This window comes from Leopardus geoffroyi, chromosome B1 (genome assembly GCF_018350155.1).
Source record: "Leopardus geoffroyi isolate Oge1 chromosome B1, O.geoffroyi_Oge1_pat1.0, whole genome shotgun sequence".
NCBI classification, from domain to species: domain Eukaryota; kingdom Metazoa; phylum Chordata; class Mammalia; order Carnivora; family Felidae; genus Leopardus; species Leopardus geoffroyi.
Window position 1 is genome coordinate 121,838,673 of NC_059327.1, and position 19,087 is coordinate 121,857,759.

The following is a 19,087-nucleotide window of genomic DNA, read 5'->3' on the forward strand; positions in this document are numbered from 1 at the left end:
TGAGCCACCCAGGCGCCCCTTATCAGTCACCTTTTTCTGTTTCTAGGTATATAATTCATTTGGACCAAAAAAATATATAGGTTAACCTAAGAGAACAATTAGGCCATTTCCCACAATCTGCATACCCAAATGGCAATACTGATAAAGAAATAAAAACCCAATGGTCAATGTTTTGTCACTGTCATTTCCAAAATAAATGTATTACCATTTTTATTGTCTTTTCTAATCTTAAAAAGCCTCCATTTTCTTCTCATAAGCACATAAATGTTACTTACTTATATTCCCCCTTTATTGTTTGAGCCTTGAGTTTTTACACATCCTTCTTTTATTGGGTTCATTGACAAATGCCCTAGGTAAATATTAATCTTTTGAGAGGATGCTTTATCTTCTTTCTCTTTGGATCATTTTTTCAATTAAAAAAAAAATGAACCAGGCCCTATGCTAGATATTACAGAATGAACAAAAACAGATCAAAACAAAACAAGAATGAAAACATATATAACTTTTGGTATGGGAGAGAAATAGTTTATTGTTATTATTTTTAATGTTTATTCATTTCTTTTTTGAGAGAAAGAGAGAGAACAAGCTGGGAAGGGGCCAAGAGACAGTGAGAGAGAAATCCCAAGCAGGCTCAGAGCTCTCAGCTCGGAGCCCGATGCAGGTCTAGAACTCACAAATTGTGAGATCGTGACCTAAGCCAAAACCAATCGTCGGACGCTTAACCAACTGAGCCACCCAGACGCCCTGGGAAATAGATACTTCAAACAAATAAAATATGCAAGGAAAAGTACAACTGAGGTTAGTACTAGAATGAAGAGGGACTTTCATTTCTTCATTTTTCTGTATCCAAGAGCTAGAGTTCATTTTGGTAAGATGGTGCTGGGAAGGGAGATAGAGGACAAATTATGAAAAGCTTTGCTCAAAGGCCACGTAAAGGATTTTTGTCTTCATTTTAAGAGCAATAAGAAAACTCTGGAATGTTAATAGGTATGTGGTACAGGGAGACGATGAGTTGGGGAGGAACATAACCACTTCTGAGTTTCAACAATATCACTCTGACTGCAGTATGGAGCTACAGCTGCCAAAGCGAAGCACACAGGATGTTTCACTGGGGAGCGAGGAAAATATTTCAACTTGTTTTCATATATTGTATTAAAAACTTAAACTTTCCTGAGAGCCCAGGGATCCACTCAGTGTATATGTCTGGTGATCATATGTCACTTAGGGTACTTGAGGTGATGTGAGGAAGCATGACTATTCCCTGGGGTCTGTTCATGACTTGCACATACTGGCTGTGTTTCAGTTTGTGTATCAGGTCAAGTGTATTTATGGACAAAATGCTAGTTTCACTGAAATAAGCTTCATAAAGTGGACGCGATCTTAAAAAGATTCCTGTAAAAAAACCAAAAACCATGAAATGAAGTAAATACTAATGTTGTAAGTGTCTGTGACAAAGAAATTTCGTGGGTGTCTGACTTGCATGACTCCAGTCAATGGGCTAAGAGGACGAGGTTCCGATGTGTCGAGGAGGGAGGGTGCAGGGGTTCATGATTTTTGTTTGGATTGTATCTGGCTCAAAGACGTGCTGTAAAGCAGACTGTTGGATACGGGTGTTGAGAATTCTACAGATGTCTAGACTAAACATTGGAGCCACCTGAATAAAGGTGGTAATTTCAGCTATACAGACTTAATGACATAGTCACTTTAAGTAGCAAAATTTTAGTTTTTGAAAGCTTCATATCTTTTGTGATCTCTCTTCCTCTATCATCAATAATTAGAATTCTATATATATTCTAATGTTTTTAAAGTTTTGCCTTCTAAAGTTAAGGGCAAATATTTCGTATCTGGGTTCTTAGAAGAGAAGTTCACAGTACTTTTTTTTTTCCATGAGTAAATACATCAACAGCTTTTTATAGGAGTTGTTTAAAAGAGCTATTTGAAATCAGCTGTTTCATCTTTTAAAGCATGTAATTTTCAAACATACAGAACATAAATTAGATTATTCATGCACCCACCGGCCATATATGGTTTGTTTATATTTTGCCATATTTGCTCCAGAGTTTTTGTTTTTGTTTTTGTTTTTTTTTAATAAAAGAAATACAACATTGTAGAAATAATGACACATCCACTCTCACCTCTTACCTGCTCTTTTCCTAGAGGTAACCACCAAGGCTGTGTTAAGGTTGCAACATTCTTTTTTTTTTTTAATTTTTTTTAATGCTTTTATTTATTTTTGAGAGAGAGACAGAGAGAACACAAGCCAGGGAGAGGCAGAAAGAGAGGGAGACACAGAATCTGAGGCAGGCTCCAGGTTCCACGCTGTCAACACAGAGCCTGATGCAGGGCTCAAACTCATGAACTGTGAGATCGTGACCTGAGCTGAAGTCGGACCCTTAACCGACTGAGCCACCCAGACCCCCAGGTTGCAACATTCTAATGAATGCTTCTAGGCAAGAATGGGCTTAAGTTGGATATATCAACAGAGACAAATCTCAAAAATAAATGTTAAGGAGAATAAAAGGAAGCCTCAAGCTATTTCAGTGAAGATAATATTCAACTACAATAGTATTGCTAAAGCTAAAACATCAAATTGCTTTACTCTTGGTTGGAATTTTTTTTTAGCCAGTATAGTGTTTATATCAACAGTGATCAGGAGCCAGAGATTATTTTTAAATTGCAGTTTGTTTGAGAGAGATCTGCTAAAACACAAAATTCATTAAGGAGGACACTAGTTTTAAATGGGTCCTTATGTGATGACAAGACTGGAATCAAGATTTCAGTCCCTGACTATGGCCAATTCTGTAAGTTTGAGGATGTAATTTGTGCTACACTCTCGTCACAAAGATAAACGTATGACCCAGACCTTGCTCTCAAGCATTTCAAAGTTGTGGAGCAGAGATATAAGCAAATTGCAAAACAGCACGATAAGCTCCTTAAGAAAGATGCAAAATGTATGAAATTCCAAGGATGACAGGATGGCATCTAATTCTGCCTCGTGGATTTCTTCCAAAACTTCTGCCACTGATGCGACCAACATTTTTTGACCCAGAGAAGAGTAAACACTGTTCGACTCGTCCAAAATTAAATTCCCTATTTTCTGCCTCACAACTGACCCCCATCTCATTTCCTCTGCATCCAGTCAGTTACTAGTCCCTCCTGATCAGACCCCTGGTGTCTCTCATGTGACCGTTATCCTCCCCACTATCACAGACTTGGTTCAGCCAGCACCATCTCACCCAGAGTTAGTCAGCAGTCTTTAGCTCATCTCCAGGCCCTGCCTTGGGCCCCCCTGTCCATCTGTAAATGACAGCCAGTGGATTAGGTGATCCTCCTTTTCCTCCATAGCACCGCCTTGCGGTTGGAAAGCAGCCACGCCCCTCTGTGAAACAGTTTCCCACATCTCTATCTTTTGAAGACAGCTTTGCCCTATTGATGGTGAATATTCACCTTCGTATTGTGAGGGGCATTTTTCTATGATGTGTTCATAACAATGTTAATTTCAATAAATGAATGATATCCACACAACAATTAAAAAACACACACCCACATTCTGTAAGTTCCACAAAGGAAACAGTGTTTTGTGTATTGTCATTTACTTTTGTGTTCCGGGGCACCTGGGTGGCTCAGTCGGTTAAGCGTCCAACTCTCAGTTTCGGCTCAGGTCATGATCCCATGGTTTCGTGGATTCAAGCCCCGCATCGAGATTCTCTGTCTCCCCCTCTTTCTACCCCTCCCCTACTCATGCTGTCTCTGTCTCTCTTAAAATAAATAAATTAAAAAAACTTTAAAAAAATTTATTTTTGTATTCCTACTGCCTGGCTAACTGCCTCATATACTGTGGTTCATGTAATATTTGAATGAGTGAGTTTGAGTGGAGTATTCCTTGAACTGAATTTACAGAATTTACTGGTTATCTGTCTTTGTTCTTAGCTTCACTTCTTAAGAAAAACCAGTTTAGAACATTCAAGTATTTATTGAGAAATATAAAAACATGACATACATTGGTAATTTATACAATGGAAATAGCTTAAGTTACTAAAAAACAAAACCAAACCAAACCAAAAACACAAAAATAACCTGAGATAACAGTTTTGAATTCACCTTGGAGGTGCTGCAATGGCCATTACTAGTCCAAACTGACAATCAGACTCACAAGCCACCAATAGGCTTTAGTCTCACACCATGTTAGCTGAGCTTTGTAGAGGGAAATGGGACAGGAAATACAGTAAGTGCAGTCCCCGTATGTCATCAGGAGCCACCCACCATCCACAGCTCCTGGGGCGGCCACAGAGCACATGTGTGGTCACTGGCCACGGGGAAGCCACCCTCCGCTTCCCCGCTATCTTTTAAACTCTTCCGGTCATATCATCCTGAGACCTGCATACCAACTCACAGAACCCCTAGCCCACATGCGGTTTGCACAGAGAAGGGTAAATAAAGCACAGGAGACACAACATTCCACAGTTTATCTTAACTCTGCAGTGGCCAAGGCAATCTTACCCAGAGAAAGGAGGCGGTCCTTCCTCTTGCATCAGCCCAATCCTGGTGTTAACCCTTTACTCACAGCCCATGATTTTTTCATGTACTCAGTGCTGATAAATAACTCATCAGCAGGCAGGTAACTTGGGACAGAAAAAATAATCTTGACTTAAATTGCAAGATAAAGAAGACCTATGACTTCTCCAATTACATGTGTGTCTCCTACGTTATCCTACATATTTATTCTTCTTGAGAGTGCTTAGCCAGTAGTAGTGGGAGAAATTCTGCAAATACTTCCTGAATGACAGACTTGGTCTTCAGGTTGGAAGAGGAAGCCCCCAGCAGTGCCTGTAATCCATGGGTGTGCCTGTGTTATCAGGCACGTTTTCTGTGTGTCAGAAAATATTGGTCCTGGGTGGCTCAGTTGGTTAAGCATCCAACTCTTGGTTTTGGCTCAGGTCATGATCTCATGGTTCGTGAGTTCAAGTCCCACGTGACAGTGAGGAGCTTGCTTGGGATTCTCTCCTTCTCTCTGCCCCTCCTTCCCTCACTCTCACACACTCTCTCTCAAAATAAATTTAAAAACTTTCAAAAAAAAAAATACTGGTCCTGATTAACATGGGGGTGGGTGGGTATGTTGAAAACTACTGTTAGCTAAGAAAGAGCTACAATAATTAGTTATGGGAACATTAATTTTTTTTGTTTATTTATTTATTTTGAAAGAGATCGAGCAAGCGAGGGGCAGAAAGAGTGGAGAGAGAGAATCCCAACCAGGTTCCGCTCATGAACCTAACTCAACCATGAGATCACAACCTGAGACAAAATCAAGAGTCAGACACTAAACCAACTGAGCCACCCAGGCATCCCGAGCATTAATTCTTAAATGTCCCTCAAATCAAAATTATATGGACAGAAGGCTACAAAAATTGAGTCCAAACTAGAATGAAATTAGACTTTTTTTCTCTTTCCTATAAATCAAAAAAAATTCTAACGACTCTAGCATTTTTTAAATCAGGTCAGTAGTAAAAAGGACATGTCTGTATTCTGTTCGTTGCATGTTTTATGGCCACAAGAGTGACACTAATATTTAAGAGCAGTTTTTTATTTTTTTTTTTAATGTTTATTTATTTATTTTTGAGAGAAAGAGAGCAGTGGAGGGGTACAGAGAGAGGGAGACAGAATCCCGAGCAGGCTCCATGCCATCAGCACAGAGCCAGATATGGGGCTCAAACCCACAAACCGTGAGATCATGACCTGAGCCCAAACCAACAGTCAGACGCTTAACGAACTGAGCCACCCAGGTGCTCTAAGACCAGTTTAATCTTAGGGACAAGGTAGAGATTCCACGCAAGTGATTGATTTTGTTTTCCTTTCTCTCCCTTGAGAATTGAAATAAACTTCCTTATTCTAAACTGTGTGAATGCCTTTCTAGACTATTTAATAAGTATTTTGTCAGTCAGCCTCACAGAAATTTTCATGTGAGATCATTTCATATTTGAATTAAAAAAGGATAATCCTATACCAATTGTCTGTTTAGTCACTGGCCTTTTATAATCTGGTTACCCACTAGTTCTTAGGGAGTAGTTAGTTCTCTGCAAAACTTTAGCTTCTTCACGATTGTCAGACTGTGGTTATATATGGTGCAATAAAAATATATTTATGTTCTCTCCTAAAATATATTACGTCCTAAAACTTCACTAAATTGGCAGGAAACCAATGAGAGAGAGAGAGAGACAGAGAGACAGAGAACAAGAAGACAAAAAAATAAAAGAGAATTAGAGCACCTTTCCAGGAAATCTGACTTCCAAATAATAAGAGGTCCATGAAGAAATCAGAAAAAATGAAAAGAAGAAAATGATCAAAAAATGATTCAAGAAAATCTTCTCAAACTGAAAAACAGTTTTCAGACTAAAAGGTCACAACATGATGAAAGGTGTATAATACAATAAGGGAAGTAAAAAAACATATAAACACATATCACTAAGAAACTTCACAACATTGGCTATAGAAAATAAGATTTTAATAGCTTCCAGGGGGGGATGGGGGAAAGGAAAAGAAAAGGAAAAAGATTTCACATACTAAGAAGCATGAATCAGAATATACCAATGTATGGTATCAAAACTATATTGGGGCGCCTGGGTGGCGCAGTCGGTTAAGCGTCCGACTTCAGCCAGGTCACGATCTCGCGGTCCGTGAGTTCGAGCCCCGCGTCGGGCTCTGGGCTGATGGCTCAGAGCCTGGAGCCTGTTTCCGATTCTGTGTCTCCCTCTCTCTCTGCCCCTCCACCGTTCATGCTCTGTCTCTCTCTGTCCCAAAAGTAAATAAACATTGAAAAAAAAAAATTAAAAAAAAAAAAACAAAAACTATATTACCTAGAACACAGTAGAACAATCGCTCCAAATCTGAAGAATTAAGTATTTCAAATCTAGAATTCTACACCCAGTCTAACTGGAAAATAAATCTGATGATAGAATTAGAATGTTTCCATTTGCAGATATGCAAAGGTCTCCAGGTTTGAGTGCTCCACAAGAATAGGAAAGTGGACTAAGAAGAAGGGGGGGGGGGGGGTTCAGGGATCCAAGAATGAGGAATCTAAAACAGGAGGAAGGCAAAGGGAATTTCCAGGATGATGTGATGGGAAATCCCAGGAAGGCAGCGGGGAAGCAGGTGGCGAGGACAAAGAGCCCAAATTGGAGCAGCAGAGTGGAGGGTGTGTCTTCAAGAAAATGGGGAAACTAGGGCGTCTGGGTGGCTCAGTCGGTTGGGCTTGGGCGTCTGACTTTGGCTCAGGTCATGATCTCATGGCATGTGAGTTTGCGCCCCACGTCGGGCTCTGTGCCTAAGGCTTGCAGCCTGGGGCCTGCTTCCAATTCTGTGTCTCCCTCTCTGTCTCTGCCGCTCCCCTGCTCCCACTCTGTCTCTCTCTGTCTCTCAAAAATGAATAAATGTTAAAAAAAAAAAAGGGGGTGGAAATTGAGAGGTTACCCAAAGTGTTAGAATATATTAGGAGCTTGCTTTGTGAAGCAACACAGAATAAATTAGATATCAGCACATAGAAAACTAACCAAAAAAAAAAAAAAAGGAATTGTAACTACCTAGAAAACAAAGTTATAGAAGAAAGTAGTTATAAGCATGATAATCATGAGGTTCAAAACAGGATACCCAAAATATGTCACTTTGGCCTATTGAATATTTTAAGCTGAAAGAGTTTGAGGAAACCGCAGAAGCAGGAAGATTTCTCTGATCTTCTCCCGTCCTTCTCCCCTGAAGCAGTTCATAAGACCCTCATCTGACAGCTACCCTCTCTCTACCCACAGGAAAGGGTCATCCTTGTCTCTACCCAGAATCCAAATGGAGAAGCTTGCTGAGTTTGTCCCAGGTGGCTACACTTAGCTCATAGCTTTTGTCCTGTTTGTCCGTGAAGTCCAACGCTTCATCAAAGCCTGCACAGAAACACTCAGATTCAGTAATTTTTTCAGGTTGTCATTTCCTTATGAAGATCCCCACGTCACGTGAAACTATTATATTAAGTACACTTGTATGCTTTTCTCCTGTTTTTGTTAGTTTGATTTTTCAGACTCGACCAAGGATCCTAAGAGGGCCAAGGAAAACTTTTTCCTCCCCTACATTATATTACTATTTAAATGGTCCTAATAACGAAAACGGAATATTTAGCCAAAAATGAAGTTGTGGCTATACTAGAAAGAGGAGAGGAGAATTCTGTGTTTGAGGGGAAAGAGAGCAGGGGTTAGAAATAGAGAATTGATCAATAGCACACAAATTGAACAAAATAGCATGAAATGAATGTTATTTAGAAAGATGGCGGTGGACACCAGGAAAAAGCCCAAAAGTTGAAAGTGGTTTTCTCTGAGGGGCAATAATCAGGAGAAGGAAGGAGGCGAAGAGTGCTAGTATTAAATTACGAGCCTTATGAAATACTGGGCTTTTTCAGCTACGTTTGCATGTAGCTTTGAAGATTAAAATTTAGTTTAGAGGAGCACACGGGTGGCTCAGTCGGTTAAGTGACCGACTCTTGGTTGCTTAAGATCACTTATATAAACTTTATGGGGCGCCTGGGTGGCGCAGTCGGTTAAGCGTCCGACTTCAGCCAGGTCACGATCTCGCGGTCCGTGAGTTCGAGCCCCGCGTCGGGCTCTGGGCTGATGGCTCAGAGCCTGGAGCCTGTTTCCGATTCTGTGTCTCCCTCTCTCTCTGCCCCTCCCCCGTTCATGCTCTGTCTCTCTCTGTCCCAAAAATAAATAAACGTTGAAAAAAAAATTAAAAAAAAAAAGATCACTTATATAAACTTTAAAAGATTAGTTTAGAAAGTAGAAAAAAATACATGACTGCTTTATCATCAGACATCCAAATTTAATTTATAAATAAAGACAAATATTAGATGGGTGACCTAAGAAAATAAATATTGAGCAGGTTTAGACCCTTGTGACTTTCTGCTGAGGGTGTAGTAATTCATAGACGGCGATACTATTAGAATCCTTCCCAAGATGTAGCATTCCCATCTTGAATCCATCAGTGGATAACTGTTCTGCCAAAACTCAACAGAGCTCCTAGAGGCAGAGTCCTATTTTTTTTTAAGTTTATTTATTTATTTTGAGAGGCAAAGAGTGCAGAGGAGGGGCAGACAGGAAGAGAGAGAGAATCCCAAGCACGGTCAGCACAGAATCTGATGTAGGGCTCAAACTCTCAAACTGCGAGAACTGCGAGATCATGACCAGAGTCGAAACCAAGAGTCCCATGCTCAACCGACTGAACCATCCAGGTGCCCCTGCAGAGTCCTATTTGCACCCAGGGTTCCACCTCTCCCGCTGCTAGATGGACCAATTTAGGCGTGAACAGGGAATACAAACAGTGATGTCATTATTCCTTGTCACAATTGTTCCCATTTTAGCTCATATTTATAGCTCGAAGAACTAACACAGCACCAGCATTTAGGTAACTCTACTATACGTGCCAAAAAATGAAAAATAAAACGTTGGCATTGTAAGAGCCAAAGTGGGTATTTTAGGTATTTTGATGGGAACTTTCTGCTGTACCATCCTGGTAAGTCTTCAGTGGTCTCAAATTATAAATATTTTGGAGACATTATTGATTTTAAAGCACTTGGAACCCTGAAGATCTATTGTTGAATTATTAATAATTGGCATTTTCTACGGACAAAATAGCCATATAACTTTATCAGCACTCCGCACAAGAGGAAGATGTGCACCTTCTCCCGGTCTTTTTTTAGTCAGTGTATTTTCATGTGGCTGGCAATAATTCACCCAAAGTAGATAGGAAACCCTAGATATAACAACAAAAAAACCCGAGAGTGACATGTCTCCTTTTGCAGTCCAAGGCCACCCGTATCATTCAACCTATGTAAGTAAATAATATTCATTTTACATTTTTTTTTAATTTTTTTTTTCAACATTTATTTATTTTTGGGACAGAGAGAGACAGAGCATGAACGGGGGAGGGGCAGAGAGAGAGGGAGACACAGAATCGGAAACAGGCTCCAGGCTCTGAGCCATCAGCCCAGAGCCCGACGCGGGGCTCGAACTCACGGACCGCGAGATCGTGAGATCGTGACCTGGCTGAAGTCGGACGCTCAACCGACTGCGCCACCCAGGCGCCCCTCATTTTACATTTTTATTTGGACTCAGCTGTAATTAGGTGGCAATGAACTAATGAAACGGGGTGCATTAAGGGAGGACAGCATCCTGGGGGTGGCTATTTATCTTGTCCCTAGAGAAAAGATCTCACTCCTAAAGCAGAATCAGGACCATTCCTGGTAATCTTCTTGTAATCTCCTTCCCTAGGGCATTAGTGTTGCTTGTTAGCACAGAGGTTACAATAGTTTTTGTTCAAGAATATTCTGTAAAACTGACTTCTACATTAATAAATCCCCTAGCTTCTTTTCCTTAGGAGTACATCATGACTTCTTCCTAGCTTCCTTTGGTTTCTGGTGGTTGTGTGTGTGTGTGTGTGTGTGTGTGTGTGTGTGTGTGTGTGTGTATAGCTGGAAGCTGAATTTCTTGCTCCCTGAAAGTGCTTCTCGCTTCCTGTCTTTGGAGTGCTATGTCTGTTAGCCAGCAAGCAAGAGAAAAATGCAGAGAGATAGATGCAGCTGGAAGGAGTAATATAAATCAAGACTGGCCTCCTTAAAGGGCCCCAAGTTGTATTTCTAGCTGCAAGATCTAAAATAAGAATGAACTTGTACTTTTTCCTCTCCTGATTTGCCATCCCCAAATTGCTGACATATCCCCATCCACCACCTCTGCAGCCCCCATCCCCTTTATTTACTTGGGTTTTATATAATCCACTCTCTAATAACTTAAGGTAAGAGCATATTAAAATATGAGGGGTCTGAAAATACTGATAGCAAACAGATCTGGTAGCAGATTTTTATTCTTTCCCCACAGAATTTCTTTAAAAAAAAAAAAAAAAAAGCTCTAAATCTTCAGTACGAAGCTAATTTTCAAACGATGGACACCTTAACTGAAATTGATGTGAGTCGTCCAATTTTCCAGCTAAGTTGGCATAAATTAAGCCGTGTTTATACAATTCCTAGAGGCAGGCTGAGAGGAGAGAAGAGAGAAGAGGGGGTGTGGGGGGAGGAAAGAAGAGAGGGGAGGAAAGAAGAGAGGGGAGGGAAGAGGGGAGGGGAGGAGAGAGGAAGGGAGGGAAGAAGAGAGGGGAGGAGAGGAAAGAAAAATGTAAAGCAATCTGGTGTCAAATAATTATTCTCGCCATATTTTAATGAGGTGGTTTTTTTTTTTTCCTCTTGCGAATTGTTTTTAAAGAAATCAACGGGTTAATTCAGGAATCCCAGACTCGTGTGTAATCTTGAATAAATCTTTCTTCCATATATTTTCCAAGAAAACTGACCTCCTTCATCGGTAAACTCTGAACTCCAGCGCGGTTCCTATTGCACGTGACTAGGACTTACAACTGGTAACATCCTGTCCATTTCCCCAGGTGCCTCCTGCCTGGGTCGCGGAATTTGAGCACCTACCTCCCATTTACTCCAGGAAGGCAGAGGAAGCGCCTTGTACTTCCAGGGCGAATTGGCTTCCAAGGCAGAGGTGTCACTTGCCCGGGGTCTTCTTTTCTGCTTCTGAGGCATCCGGGGCTTCATCTCGTTCTTCTCAGGTTGGCTTCTCTGCTGGCCCGGGCTCCTCGGAAGGGTAGAGGACCTCCGCGTGCAGGGTTTGGCCCAGCGCGGACTCTCCAGGGGTCCTTCATTCTTCCCCTCCCCTCTCTCAACTTTTATCCCCTTTCATCCTCCCTCCAGGCCCAGGCTGTTCTCCGGGAGCCGCTTTTGCTTTTCTGATTTATGCCCGAGGTAAAGCAGCTGTCTTTTAAAGATAAGAACCGGAGAACAGAGATATCAAGCGCCCATAAAAAATAACATAGGAAAAGACAAAAAGCCCCATCCCTAAAAATAGCTTTGTCATTAGCTCTTTTTATGCTGAGCATCCAGATTTATTTCCCCTTGTCCCTCTGTTTGCACAGATCGAGTCAGTCAAACTACCTCACCTGAAGAAAAACATAGCTGTACAGAGGAAATCCTTGACTCCGGGCTATTTTTTTTCCCCAAAGTAGTACAATATAAAGGTGGTGAATTTGAATCTTCTTTATTTTTAGTAACTGTTAGAATTCCAGTTTTATAAAAAGGAAATCTTTTTTGGATGAAAAGACAGTATAGGACAAAAGGATGAATCAGAAGAAAATGAACTATGAAAACAAAGCAAAATGAAAAGCGAGGTAAGCTAGAAATCATGAAGCAAATGAAATAGATCGATTATATTGATCAAGTGAATTCAAAATGAAAAGCGAGGTAAGTTAGAAATCATGAGGCAAATGAAATAGATGGATTATGTTGATCAAGTTAATTCATACGTCAGGCCCCGCGAAATGAAGGCCACCCCAGTGGCCGGGCCTACAGCACAAATCTAAGCTTAAGCCAGCCTGCACTTACAGAAAACATCTCACTGTCAAGGAAATCTAACACACACCAATCACAATCCTCCAATTTATCTTTATCTTACCCTAGGAGACAGGACCTGCTAGCCTTACAAGGAAATCCTGACCTCGTAGCCAATCAAGCCCTGTTTCTACCTTGCTGCTTGCTTGCTTGTTCTTTCCTTTTCTTTCCTTCTTTCTTTCTTTTCTTTCTGTCTTTCTTTCTTTCTTTCTTTCTTTTTCTTCCTTTCTTTCTGTTTTTCTGTCTTTCTGTCTTTTTTCTTCCTTCCTTCCTTTCTTTCTTCCTTTTCTTTCTTTCTTTCTTTTCTTTCTTTCTTCCTTCCTTTCTTTTCTTTCTTTCTTTTTCTTTCTTTCTTCCTTTCTCTCTTTTCTTTCTTTCTTCCTTCCTTTCTTTCTTTTCTTTCTTTCTTTTTCTTTCTTTCTTCCTTGCTTTCTTTCTTTTCTTTCTTTCTTCCTTCCTTCCTTTCTTTCTTTTCTTTCTTTCTTCCTTCCTTCCTTTCTTTCTTTTCTTTCTTTCTTTCTCTCTTTCTCTTTCCTTTTTTTTTATACAGATGTAGCTTTAAAATTGATTGTAAACCAGAGGAAGACACATTGCAAACATCAATTATTTTTACATTAATTGCATAAATTTCTAAGGTGATCTATTAGTTTTACTTACCTAAGCTTATTTGCACGACAGTAAAAATTGCATACAATAATAAGAGTGAAGCTTATAGTAGGAATTGCTTGGATAACATAGATCACTTTTTATAGGCAACTGTGTAAAGCACATTTTCTCTATTTAAGACTTTTAAGACATTTTGTTTTATTGCCCATCAAAATACATTTATAAATAGGAAAGAATATTGCAATTAACGGAATATATGATATAACCTTAATGGAAACTTCCACAATTAATTACAACATGATGCCGCGGAGTCAGCAATTAATGAAGACTAAATTGTGTTGCACATTTTCCTTTCATTTTTAAAAACAATTATGTAACAATGAGAATGAAAAAAGTTACAGTGAACTTTTATTTCCAAAATAAAAACCAATTTGAATTACAGCAACGCCATATAATACGAGGCATTTGTTGGCATATATCATCTTTAAACTGCATTCCACAGTCTATATAGTTATTTTGTAACATGCGATAGAGTAACAAACTCTTTTTCTTTTTCTGTTTCTTTAAAAAAAGAGGTAAGTTTCCAAAGATCGGTGTGGAGTGTTATAGAAGTAATTAAAGGAGGTAATAATAATCACAGAAGTTATAATGCTTGTTTAAGACTCCAGAATAATAATTTAAAAAAAAAATCACTGGTATCATGCTTAATGGTACAGACCTTGATATACCCCATGAACACAGATTTTAATTTTTAATATCAAATAATCCTTGATGCTTCACCTGGAGCTGCCAGTTTGTAAAACAGAGTGAACATTTAGTGCAGTCTGTGTTATCATTTCTCGACTTCCCTGTTTGTGCAAGTTTCTGAAGAGTCATTGGCCAAACAATGAACAGAGGTTTTCTGAGCCACCTTGCTGCTTCTAAAGCCCTATGAAACTGGCTCTTTCCCCAAATCCCTGTGGAACAGCACTCCATTGCTTACGAGGTATTATATTCCCCAAATCCATGGAGTATATTCCTTGAAAAAAGGACATCAAACTCATTATTAAGGTGTTTTAGTTTTGTCATTTGACAACATAGATCTTCCTCAACCTGTAATGGGGTTGTGTCCCAATAAACCCAATGTAAGTTGATAATATTGTTAAGTCAAAAATGCATTTAATACATCTAACCTATGGAACAGGATAGCTTAGCCTGGCCTACCTTGAACATGCTCAGAACACTTACATTAGCCTACAGTTGGGCAAAATCATCTAACACAAAGCCTATTTTGCAATAAGGTGTTGATTATTTCATGTAATTTATTGAATACTGTACAGAAAGTGAGAAAGAGAATGGTTACATAGATACAAATAATTGTAAATGTATTGGCTGTTTACCCTCATGATCATGTAGCAGCCACCCCAAAACAGGCAGATGTAGAAGAGATACCATCTGGAGTGAGGATGGTCCTGGTAGGCTTTTTCTTGGATATTCCTCAAGGATAGAGTTACATCCCAAATGAGCATTCTGCAAGAACTGGCCGCACTCCTCTATCTGTAGGATGTAATGAAGAGAAAGGTCAACACATTCTCTCCATAGGGGTTAAATACTCAGGCTTCAGTGTCAGATAGCCAGGGTTAAGACACTGACTGCTTACTGCATACTATTTCATGATCTAAGACCTTGCTACTCAATATATGATCAGCAAGCCAACAATGTTGGCTTTCACCTGTGAGCTGGTTAAAGATACAGAATCTCAGGTCCTGTCTCAGACCTCCCGAATCAGAATTTGCACATTAACACTCCCAAGTCACTCTTTTGCTCATACAAGTTTGAGAAACACTGATCTAGGGTGAGTCACCTGATCTATGCGCGTCCCAGCTTCCTCATGTATAAAATGGGCACACGAGTACTTACTCTTAGCATTGTAGGGACTAAATGAGGAGTACATGTAGAGGGATAGCAAATGTCTCGTAACTATTAATAAAGACATATTATAAAATATGGTTCAGGGTTCTGAAATTGAACTCTATGCTCTAGTGCACACGCAATTAAATGTAACGAAGGCTGGGTTCTAATTCTAAATGCTAACTGACTTTTATGACCATTTCTCCAAATGAAATAGTCATTTAAAACGAAGGGTTTCAAAAGGGTCATCCATATTAATTGCCTAGCTAAGCAAGTCACTTTACTTTTCTGGAAGTCAGTTTCCTTATCTGAGTATAAGAGCAGTTAGTTCAGCTAAGGTCCTTTCTAATTCTAAATTTTTATTTTAAGGTATTTGCTATGAAAACTAACAGCCTTATCAGTGATTAATTTGGGATGCTACAAATTAGATGTCATATTGGTATATAAATCTCAGCCTTTCTTATTTATGAACATTTCAACTTTTTTTTTAAAGTAGGTTTTACACCCAGCATGGACCCCAGTGTAGGACTTGAACTCGCAACAGTGAGATCAAGACCCGAGCTGAGATCAGGAGTTGGATGCTTAACCAACTGAGCCACTAGGCGCCCCAAGTATTTCAACTTTGAAGAAAGAGAAAAGAACCAAAAAAGATGACCAGAGTAAGAGCCAAAACTTGAAGAAAGGACTGAAAGGAATCTTGTGGATCTCTGATTTCTTCTTTTCTATAGATATGCAATCGCTAGGGCTACCTACAGTTAAATATGTTAAACCACATATTTTAAAAATCACAATGCATAAGAATTATGTAAGCCTCTTGTTTAAAAATACGACTTCCTAGGACCCCATCTCTTGAGATTCTGATTCAGGAAGTCTAAAGGATGAGGCTCTGGAATTTGTATTTATAGCAAATACCCCAGGAAAGTATGACATGGGCAGACTACAATTTGAGAAATTCTGGCTAGGTGATTTTTCTTATGGCCAAACGTAGCTTGATTATTGCATATTAGATCACATAATATAAAAATATTTGTTACTTGCAAATACTTATAAGCACTCCATACTGTTGTGCACTGGGAAAACCGCTGACATTTGGGAAATAGGCATATGAGTTTCAACTTTGATATAAGTTCTCTATTGAGCATGATAAGCAGCAATTAAGCAAACAATGTAATGTCTGTTTCTCTTATGTTGTTAGTGGGGAGGAAAGTGGTTCTGTGTGGGTTCAGCCATCGGCCTGTGATCGGCCTAGCAAATCAGAACACTCCATTCTTCCTTGTCACTTTGATTGGCTTAGGAATTTGTAAGTAACCCAAGCCCAGCCAATGGGAAGCAGCCCTGGAACTTTTGCTGAAACCTTTGGGGAAAGAATTCTCTTTCCGAAGTAAGTAAACCTCCAGCTAAACATGATCTAGAGTCTGCTTTGCCATCACCAAAGAAAGGCTGGCTGAAAACGATACCTATGCAAAAGAAAACAACAGCAAGAGTTTAAGAAAGACGATGACATTGTTTAGGGCTCTGAATTAATCACACCCTAGAGCGGCTTTCACTCCCTCTGACTCTGTCTGACCATGACAATTGTCATGTAGTTGGAGGTTTTCAACAAATGTTGACTAACTTGTTTGCTAATGAAACAAAAATCTTTAGTCACAGATGACAAGGCAAGGAGGTTATTCAAATGCATCACTGCAATGCTTTGGTAATTCATTTAAAAATACATAGCACATACATGCATGTGACTTTTTAAAATTTAATCTGCAGAGCAACCAAAAACATCTGTATGACTACTAGACGTTAAAATTAGGCACTGTCCATAAATTATCATTCTTCTTTGTACAATCTGCCAAATAGTTCCCTTATTTGTAACCAAAAACCATTCAGCTTGAAGCATGAGTCACATCCTGATTGTCTGGTCCTAGTTTAAAATCTCAGTACTCAGACCTCTCAGTTCTCTTGCTCTTTATTGTTCTTTGAGATCTGGGAACCCATTTCTTACCCTCAGCTCCTGCCTCTGGAAGAATCAATGAGAATGAGGGGTTCGCTAAGTTGGCAGATTTGAAGTTTTCCTCTTTGTCGATATAAATTTTTAAAGATTAAAAGTATGGCTTCAAGTGAACAATCCTTATTCTTTTAACATGCTGCCATCATGTGGTTGCTTTGCTCATTCACATTCAAATATTTCACAAAGACTACAATGTTTATAGTGACCCCTTACTTTCAGCAAGGTGCAAAGGGGGAAGCCCCAAAGAAAATGAAAGTGAGTAGAATACATTCTTACTGTAAGCTTCGTGCACAGTATGGTAGGAATCATGTATGATCTGCCAAAGTTAGGAAATACAGGTGTCATTTGCCAAAATGCAAGACAGAATGTATAGGAACCTAAATAAGCTTAAACTAAGTGCAAAGGAGACCCAGAGGGGAGAGTCAACTGTCTTAGACACCAGCCTATTTTTAAAATCTTAAGGCTGTAATGTTAATAAGGCTATTTAATAAAAGTTGGCAGTATTTGCTTATGCTCTTAATTCCTTGCAACATCTCATCAATCATCTCCATTTTAATTCTAAGGTGCTTGAGACCAATAGAGAATTTGCCATATGTCTCAGTAACCTAAAAGCAAAGTGAGGTTCTCTGTTCATACTTTGTTACAAAAGTACCTTGGACTTATAGAGCTTTATAAAGTTTATGCTATTGGTTTTGAGTCCTGTGAGGTAGAGAAGGCAGATGGATAAGAGAAGATTCATCACAATGTAGTAAAAAAAAATCTAGCACATTTTTTACTACATTTTGTTTTATATATAGGTACTCAAAAAAATGTGGTTTCAACTGATTGGAAGAATCCATCTGAACACCCATGAGTTTTCAGATTTTTGTATATGATTTCTTGTAATCAAAGAAAAATGGAATGAAATTAGTAGGACTAAGTTCTGTTGCAATATTGTTAAATCGTTTCCAAGATAAATTGTAACACCTTAGAATTAGAGAAGAGAAAGAAGTTTAGCACCTTAGAATTTGAGAAGTGCTTTTTTTTTTTAATGTTTATTTTTGAGAGAGAGACAGAGAGCACGAGTTGGGGAGGAGCAGAGAGAGGGAGACACAGAATCTATAGCAGGCTCCAGGCTCCGAGCTGTCAGCACAGAGTCCATCTCAGGGCTCGAACTCACAGACTGTGAGATCATGACCTGAACTGAAGTTGGATGCTCAACCGACTGAGCCACCCAGGTGCCTGAGAAGTTGTGCCTTTTAATTTTTCATGTGTTGTTGTTGTTGTTGTTATTTTTAGAATAAGCTCTACACCCAACATGGGGCTTGAACTCACCACCCTGAGATCAAGAGTCACATGCTCCACCAACTGAGTCAGCCAGGTGCCACAAAGTTGTGCTTTTTTAAATTGCAAACAAACAAAAAAAAGATTTTAGGGTTGTATATAGGACAGATATGAACCAAATTCTACTTACATTTAATCGCCTAGATCATGCCTGCAAATTATTATTGTAAAATACTGCAAACATAGATTGTGTACCGAGACGTCTGCTCGAGCCTTCCCACATTTGGAAATGCCATTATCTCAGACTCCTGACCCCCAGCACTACTTTCTTCCCAAACTACAAAGCAGTACAGCCAATAGAGTCTTTTACAGTCTTTTTTCCTCCTCTCCTAAACACAAATTTTATTAAGATTAGCAATGAGATTAATGATTGCACCCCCCTAGAAATTCGTATGTTGAAATCCTAATCTGTAGTACCTCAGAACATGACCTTATTTGGAAATAGAAGTAAGCAAGTTAAAATGAGATCATTTGGATGGGCCCTAATCCAACATGACCCGTGCCCTTATAAAAATGATAAATGTGGACACAGAGACACGTATAGAGAGAACACAGTTCGTAAACACAGGGAGAAGATGGCCATCTACAAGCCAAGGAGGGAAGCCCGAAACATCCCTTCCTCGCTGACCTGAGAAAGAGACAACTCCACTGGCACCTTGACCCTGGATTTACAGTCTCCTCAATGGTGAGACATTAAATTTCTGTTGTTGAAGCCACCCAGTCTGTGGCATTTTGTTACAGCAGCTCTAACAAACTAATACAGTTAGCCTGGAGAAAAGAAGTTAAGTCACTTTTTTAAAGGC